General features: G+C 47.6%; 1 protein-coding gene across 2 annotated transcripts in view; it reads left to right on the top strand.

Annotated features, from left to right (window-relative positions):
* The first annotated feature begins 266 nt into the window (after positions 1 to 266).
* Positions 267 to 8,805, top strand: part of ZC3H12D (zinc finger CCCH-type containing 12D) — a 33,545-nt gene continuing 25,006 nt past the window's right edge. The window contains exon 1 of one of the 2 annotated variants that reach the window (XM_061428259.1): positions 267 to 583. The gene's annotated coding sequence lies outside the window, so the exon portion shown is untranslated. Of the gene's footprint in view, positions 584 to 657; positions 2,260 to 8,805 lie in introns of those variants that run through there. The other variant, XM_061428260.1, reaches the window with a different exon arrangement.

The following is an 8,805-nucleotide window of genomic DNA, read 5'->3' as shown; positions in this document are numbered from 1 at the left end:
TCCTCCAGCAAGAAGGACTTTGTGACCTGCCTGGGACCCCTGTGATGGCAGGGAAATGCCCACGCGCCCATGCACCCAGGTTCTGTCCCTGCCCCGCCCCCACCTTGGCTCTGTGTAACTGGCAATTCTGTATATAAAGTTGTGAGCCCCCACCTTCCTAAGAAGCATCTAGGATCAGATGCTCTTCTCAGCTGCCGGCCAGAGTGGGAACTTGGAGCAGCCACGTCCACCGTGTCCACCGTTGAGGGCGGGGGTGGGGGGAGGCGGAGAGCTCATATTTTCGTCTGCCCTAGCCCTGCCCTCACGGAGTGTGTTTGCATGTGGTTGTTGAACTTTGATTCAGTGACTCATGCTGAGGTGCAGGCTTCATCTCCCTCCCTCATCTGATTGCTGTCTTCCTCTCCTTTAAAAGAAAAAAAAAAGGCAAAGCAAAACTACCTTTGCAGCTTTGAATGTGAATGGTGAAAGGAAGCAGAACTTCGGCCTGAAGAGACTCTCCCAGCCTCGGGGACACCTGGACAGCTGGGAGGACAGCTGAGGGGACCGGGGTGTCCACCTCGAGGGCCCTCGACACGCCCTGCTGGTGAGTGCAGGTCCTCTGGCATGGGTCAGTGTGATAGAGTGCTGTCAGACTTGCGGCGGGGGTGGGAGGACAGAGACAGCGCACTCAGGGAGGCGGGGGCCAGGATGCAGGGCATGTGTTCTTGGATGGGAAGCATCCTAGCAACAATCTCATCTCCCTCAGTTACTCTGAGGGCTCAGTGGAGGAAAAAAATAGGTAAGCATCTTTAATTTCCTTTGGGTGAAATCTTGCTCTATCTAGCAAAATTGTATTTAATGTCAAGAGGGCTTTTATTGGAGAAAGATTAATCAGAAGAAACTCTTAGGTTTAAGTAAAAGCTCCTGCTTTAAAGATGTTTTAATTGTATGAAATCAGAAGGACTAGGGTCTCAAAGAGTCGGACATGACTGAGGCGACTTAGCACGCATGCACAGAACTCTGCAGCACATCTGAAACCTGTCTCCATGCTTTTGAGAGCATCTTGTAGACGAGATGGTGACTGGTGGGTGTCTAGTTTCCAGGCAGATCGGGGACGTTTGGCAGGGCCCCAAACGCCATGTCTTCTAGAGGATGGCCCCGTGGGCTTCAAGAAGACCTTCGAGGACGTTGAAATAAGTCTTCACCTGATGGCAGTGAATGTAATCTTGGCTTATGCCCTGGGGCCATTTTAGAATGCTTGGCCACGAACTCCAAGAGGTGACCTCAGGGCCACATGTTGCCAAGCCAGGAGTGCCAACACCTGGCAGCTGAATAGGCTGGGAGGGGCATTGAACAGACGGTTTTGCTTTAAACTTTGCTTCAGAGTTGCCCTGCGGTATCGATCAGGGCTGTAAATACTTGTGTGTACACCTGAAGCAACCTCCAGCAGCACACAAGGGCCGGAGAAAACAAAAAGCCAGCCCAGCCCCCCAGGCTCAGAGCAACATTATTCACAACAGCCCCCAGGTAGCAGCAATCCAAGTGTCCATGGATGAATGGAAGGATAAACAGTGTGGTTTATATGACACGGATGAACCTTGAAGACATTGTGACAAATGAGACAAGCCAGACCCAGAAGGACGAATACTGCACGATTTCACTTGCATGAAGTAGCTAGGATCGTCAAATTCGTAAAGACGCAAAGTATAACTGTGGTTACCAGGAGTTGAGGCGGGGGGGATGGGGAGTTAGGGTTTAATGGGGATAGAGTTTCCATTTGGGAAAACGAAAACGCTCTGACTATGGAGGGTGATGATGGTTGCTTACTGCTGCTGAAATGCACTCATAAGAATCGTTAAAACGGTGAATTTTATGCTATGACTCTTTTGCCACAATTTCATAAAATTATAATTCTGTTAAGGAAAAAAAAAAAAGGTCAGGCCAAAACCACAAATCTCATGGGCTGAAGTTTTTGCCTCTCTGTGACTTCCTCAAACTCTGACAACTCCCCTGAGGGCTTCTAGATCTAAGCTGAACCAGAAAACTTCTGCAGGGACTCTGTCTAGAACCGTCCCCTCACCACGGTGGGTGACTTCCGGTGGGCGTGTGCAGGAGATTTCTCTGCAGCTGGCCAAGGCAACCTGGGAACCGACTTGGAGGTCAGGGTCCAGTGTTGAAGGATCGCTGGCCTTGCTCTGTGGCCCCCGAGTGGCCCTGGGCAGCACCCTCTGGCAGGAACTGCCACCCTTGGGAGTCTCCCATCCAGCGGTGAGATCCTGGGTAAGTCAGCCAAACCTCAGTCTTGTCACCTGCAACCTGAGTAACTCTTTCCATGTCGCAGGGACTTTGGGATTTCCCAAAGATGACACACAAGGAGGCACCTTGTAACCGGAAAACACAGTGTCCCTGTGAGCTGCTGATTCTCTGCAGTTCTTATTGCTCTTATTTGCTCATGCTTCAGTTTGCTGTGTGTTTTTTTCTTCCCCTAGGGGCTCTTCCAGCCAGACTTTTTGGCCCAGAGCCCCTCCTTCCTGATTGACTGATGCTAAAAACCAGATCTGACCCACCTTGTTCTGCCTGCGAGGGTCCCTTGTGCCCCCTCCCCCTTCTCCCTTTCTCTCCAGCTGGGTCATCAGGTCCGGAGCCCACCCTCCGCAGCCTCCACACTGAGCATCCGACAGCGTGCCCCGCTGACTTGTCAGAGTGCGGGAGACTTGGGAAGGTTTTCAAAGTGTTACTAGCCATCTGTGCTGTTTGTGACTTCCAGTCAAGATTGAGGAAGAAAACCAAGATGAAATTGTTCGTACTTTCAGGTCTTAAAAATAGAATGGAAAAAGTAGCTGCCGGCAGCCCTGCGGCTCAAAGACCATCACAGCTGGGGGAGGGGGGCGGGGGGCGGGCTGTGACTCGGGGCTCCAGAGAGCAGCCCCCCACCCTAGTGTTCTCCCTTATTTAGAAATTTTAAAAGGAAATGAAGTTATTTTAGAGTCTCAAGGGGGTAAAAAAGCCTCTGAAGTAGGTGAATTCTTTCAGTTAATTTCGTGTGAAAACAGCCCTCCCGTCCCACGCATACCCTACAAAACTCTGCTCAGAAAAGGAGCTCTGTTGAAGCTTGAGGGGTCTGTGAGGAGCTGCCAAGGCAGGGACCCCCCTCCCACTCCCCAGGAGAAAGGTTTTTCACTTCAAGAATGTCCGTGCTTCTGCCCTACCAGAACCCAAAGTGACAAAATAAACTCGGACTCTCCTCGTAACTGTTACTAGGTGACTCAAGAGAAGTCACCTGACCTGACCCAGTCATATTTTGACGTTTCCATTTCTGGGATGATAAGGTATTGCTGCTATATTGAACCAAAGCTCAAAGCAACCCATTATTTGGAGCATCTACTTATCGTCCGTCTCTGCCATTTGCTAGCTGTATAGCCCTCACTCTGTACCACTCTGAACCTTAGTGTCTTCATCTGTGAGCAGGGAATACTTTTTTTATCCACCCTATCGACCCACCAGGGATAATGGGAAGTTTCAAGTAAGAGCCTCTGCAAAAAAATGAGTGGAAACAATGAAGAAAAACGTGAATATAAACTTTTGTGTTCATATTGTCTGTACTGTCTTTCTTTCATTTTAGTTCCCTCCTTCTTTTCTTTCTCCCACCCTCTTCTCTCAAGCTTCCTGTCTCTTTCTTCCAAATCCAAATAAGGGCTACAGTGCATGCACAAAGAGCAGGGGAGGGGTGGGGTGGGAGTAACTAAAACCATCAGTCTGGGAGGACTTCTTGGAGGAGGTGACAGTGAGATTAGGTCTGGTGGAGAAGGGGCAGGGGTTCCACAGAGGGAAGAGCCTGGGGTGTGGTCTCCAGGTCTGAGACACGAGGGTCTTCTGGGGACAGCTCACAGTCCCTAGTGTGAGCTGGCCTACCAGATGGGTGAGTGTCATCTTCCTCTATGGAGATTGGGTCAAAGCTGGACCCTGGTCCAAGAAAACAATCACCCTGAAAGAAGAGAATGGCACTGGTCAGGGAAAAGGTGAGGCCGGACTAGAGGTACGTGGCCATGGAAACCAGAGAGGAGCTTGGACCTGGATGTGATCAGTCTTGCTTCTCATGCTGAGGGGCTTTGACATCTACTCTGAACAGGATGGAACGACATGGACATTTTGGGGGACACGGAAGTCTTAATCAATCTAGTCTAACTTGACTAGAGCAGTTGTGGGTGGGAGTGTGGTGAGGTGGCCCTCCCAGGAGCCCTGGGGAGATGACAACATGGCCTGTCTCTGGCTGGGAGAGGCCGGCTCGTCCTTGGTCATCCAGCTCTGTGCGAGCCCCTCTGGCCTCGCCTTCCTCCTCCAACAAAGATAAGTCATTCCTCTCTTGAGTTTCGAAAGCACATTTTTCTGATAGAAAGTAACTGTGCTTATCATCATGATGTATGACTTGTTGTTTACATTTTTTGTCTGTTTTCCTGAATAGATTGTAGAGAAATCAGACTGTGGATTATTTTGTCTTTATAGAACTGGGTCCCAGCACATTGCCTGGTGCCTAGGAAGTGATCAGTAAGTGTTAGTTACATGAATGAAAGAATGAATGGATGGATGAATGAGTGAACTTGGACGGTGGTGGTGTGAGTGTAAAGGAGAGCATGATTATGGAAAACGTCAGGGAAGCAGAGTTAATGACTCATTGGATGTTGAAGTGTGGGAGAGGGATGAGTCAAAGCTGACTTCATGGTTGCTTCTATGGATCTCTGGGGGATGCCATTCAGTGAGATGGGAACTCAAGAAAAAATATTCCAGGAGGGAAGGTAATTTTAGCTTTGGGCATTTATTAAAGAAAAAGCTACTAAACTCTTCTAATATATGAGGCACTATGCCAGGTGCTGGCTTCCCTGGTGGCTCAGATAGTAAAGAATTTGCCTGCAATGTGCAATGTGGGTTCGAGCCCTGGGTTGGAAAGATCCCCTGGAGGAGGGCATGGCAACCCATTCCAGTATTCTTGGCTGGAGAATCCCCACAGACAGAGGAGCCTGGAGGGATGCAGGCCATGGGATCACAAAGTGTCAGACACGACTGAGCGACTAGAACACACATGCTCAGTGCTAGTGACTCTGAGACAGACAGGTCGGAAAGCAGTTCACAGTCTGAGAAGTAGATACCTGACAACTCCATATGCCTTACAGAGGTGTGTGCACATGCCTGGGACCTGAGAGGCCCAAGACACTCATTCTGTCAGGGAGTCAGGGATGACCAGTGTGAGCACATTTGAGCCAAATCTTTTTTTTTTTTTTAAGTCGAATCTTGATTTTTGCTAAACCCAAAAGATCTCTCTGGGTAGACAGGACATCATATGCAAAAGTGCAATGATAGGAATATTCTGGAGTGGGGAGTAGAAAGAGCTTCAGTGTGGCTGGAGAGAAAGGGCCAGAGGGCAGTTGAGGGCAAGAGGTGGACGGGCCTGCAGTGCATCCTGACAGCTCAGCCATCTGCTTAGGAACTTGGTGTCTTTCTTGAGGTCAACACGGGGTAAGAGGGTGTTTCTAAGCAGGGGGTGACATGATCAGACTTGTTCTAGAAACTCAGTGCTGGCTACAAATGGGGGCTCGGCCAGATGGGATGGAGGAGGGGCCCCTAGGAAGCTGTGGCCCACACTGGGGGTGGGATGCAGAAGGTAGGCATGGAGGCTTGGGTGGGGCTTGTGGGCAGGAGGTGGGTGTGAGAGGGGCCATGCTGAAGGAAGGAAAGACACAGGGCTTCTGTCGGGGGCCCTGGATGACATGTCTATAGGCCACCTACACGGAACCGTCTACATGGAAAAAGCTGTTGAAAAGCTCTGGATTTAAGAAGAGGGTTTTTGGTTTCAGAATTCCTTTCCAGTCTCACAAACTATTAAGGACCACCATCACCCCAATTTGTTTATGTGGTTTATATCTATCTGTCGATATGTACTTTATTAGAAACTAAAACTATGAAATTTAAAAATAATCATTTATTTTAAAAATCAGGGTAAACCAATCATATTTAATATAAATGATGTATTTTATGAGAAAGAACTCTATTTTCCAAACCTCCAAAATTTTTAAGAAGACTGGTACTGATTTATATTTTTGCAAATCTCTTTAATATTCAGCTTAATACAAGACAGCTGGCTTCTCATATCTGCTTCCATGTTCAAGCTGTTGGCAATATCACAGCGACATGTAGCTTCTGGGATACTTCATGGTACACTCGTGAGAGGATGAGTGGAAGAAAAAGAAAATTACAACTTAGCATTTATTAGGGAAATGGTTTTACCTTATACACTCCCTGTGAGGGTCTTGGGCTCCCTCTGGACCACACTTTGAGAATCACTGAAGCCGAACTCAGCAAATGTTCTGAGTTCCCACAGTGCTTTACCAAATGGCGCGCAGGGCATTTATCTCACAGGTTTACAGCTGTGTGTGCCTGGTGCTTAGCAAGAAGTCTGAACTGGAAGTGCAGTTGTGGGTTCATGGATCTAGGGGGCTGGTGGAGGGCATGAGGGTTAGGGAAGATGGCTTGGGCAGGAGTCCGACATTGAACAAGGGACCAGAGGCTAAGCAAAGAGCTGGAAAGAAGTAGGAGACCCAGGCTAAGTTCTGCAACCTACGAGAGAAGAGAGTTTCAAGAAAGAGGTGGTCCAAAATTTTTGGATTTAAAATCCCAAGTAAGGATGTGGGCCACAGAGCCAAAAGCAGCAGAGAGGCTGCCCAAGGCAAGGAGTGGAAAGATGCTGCTGGCTTTGGCAGTTACGAGGTTACTGGTGACTTTGAGGGCAATTTCGGTATGGCAGTGATCAGTGGGCCAGGCAGGTAGCAACCGACTAGTGGTAGCTGCGGCAGAGGCCTCTCTATTCAGGAGTCAGTTCCGTCCCTCAGTCACGTCTGAATCTTTGTGACCCCATGGACCGCAGCACACTGGGCTCCCCTGTCCATCACCAACTCCCAGAGCTTGCTCAAACTCATGTCCATCGAGTCGGTTATGCCATCCAATCATCTCATCCTCTGTCATCCCCTTCTCCTCCCGCCTTCAATCGTTCCCAGCATCAGGGTCTTTTCCAAGGAGTCAGTTCTTTGCATCAGGTGGCCAAAGTATTGGAGTTTCAGCTTCAGCGTCAGTCCTTCCAATGAATATTCAGGGCTAAATTCCTTTACGATTGACTGGTTGGATCTCCTTGCAGTCCAAGGGACTCTCAAGAGTCTTCTCCAACACCACAGTTCAAAAACATCAATTCTTCGGCACTCAGCTTTCTTCACAGTCCAACTCTCACATCCATACATGACCACTGGAAAAACCATAGCTTTGACTAGACGGACCTTTATTGGCAAAGTAATGTCTCTGCTTTTTAATATGCCATCTAGTTTGGTCATAGCTTTTCTTCCAAGGAGCAAGCATCTTTTAATTTCATGGCTGCAGTCACCATCAACAGTGATTTTGGAACCCAGGAAAATAAAGTCTGTCACTATTTCCATTGTTTCCCCATCTACTTGCCATGAAGTAATGGGACCAGATGCCATGGTCTTAGTTTTCTGAATGTTGAGTTTTAGGCCAACTTTCTCACTGTCTTCTTTCACTTTCATTAAGAGGCTCTTTAGTTCTTCACTTTCTGCCATAAGGGTGGTGTCATCTGTGTATCTGAGGTTATTGATATTTCTCCTGGCAATCTTGATTCCAGCTTGTGCTTCATCCAGGCCGGCATTTCTCATGATGTACTCTGCACATAAGTTAAATAAGCAGGTGACAATATACAGCCTTGACATAGTGCTTTCCGATTTGGAACCAGTCTGTTGTCCCATATCCAGTTCTAACTGTTGCTTCCTGACCTGCATATAGATTTCTCAGGGGGCAGGTAAGTTGGTCTGGTATTCCCATCTCTTGAAGAATTATCCACAAAAATTTTCTAGCCAGGAGGCTGATTGACAAATGTCTGTGACCTGCCAGCCCCATCATGAGTTCTACTGAAGTTCTTGTATTAAGGGAGAGGTTCTGCAAGACAAGAGGAGGCCATGCTGGGAACCCAGAAGAGAGAGTGTTGCAGAGGATTCCAATAGGAGGCTAGGAACTGAAGATGAAGAGCCTGTAATACTGAGAAGAGGACCGGGTGGAATGACAGATGTGTGTGAATGTGTGTTGAGCACCGTTTGTAGGGGAAACATCAAAGACACCTGCATTTCCATCATTTGGCATATGGATAAACACCATACATTCTTTCATTTGGTCATTCATTTGACAAATATGCACTGAGATTCAGCTGTGCCAGGCACTGTTCTAAATACTGTGGATAGGGTGGGCAGCCAAACAGCTAAACTGTCAGGGAAAGATTTCCAAAATGACTCTTTAATAAGAGAAGCGACTTGCTGAATGATAAGTCCAGTATGATACTATTTGTGTAAAAACAACCTCCTTTAAACAGAATGTGCATGTATCTGCTAGACATGCAAGAAAATGCAGAGATAAAGTGCTAGAAGCAGACAGGAGAGGCAAGTAGGGTTTGGGGTTTGTAGGAAGAGACATTATATATTTTCATATGCTATACTTCTACATTGTTTCAATTTTTCATAGTCTATAGATTTTCAGGATTATTTCTGTATTTTAAAAGTTTTTTGAAAGATATAGGTCTTTGTGAAAAGAGAGACCCAGTCTGAGCAGAGTGTTCCTTTTGACTCAGTCATATTTTCTTGTAAACATATGTCAGGCTGCACCCTCCTGCCCCCAACTACCCCAAAGGTGCAGGCCAGCAAGTGACGGCTGGGTGGAAAGAATCAAGTTTGAGTTAGGACCTCTTATTTTAGAGGTTCAGTACTATCTGAATTAACTGCTATG

This window comes from Bos javanicus, chromosome 9 (genome assembly GCF_032452875.1).
Source record: "Bos javanicus breed banteng chromosome 9, ARS-OSU_banteng_1.0, whole genome shotgun sequence".
Lineage (NCBI taxonomy): Eukaryota > Metazoa > Chordata > Mammalia > Artiodactyla > Bovidae > Bos > Bos javanicus.
Note: the sequence above shows the minus strand (reverse complement) of the source record. Positions and strands in the feature narration are given on the sequence as shown.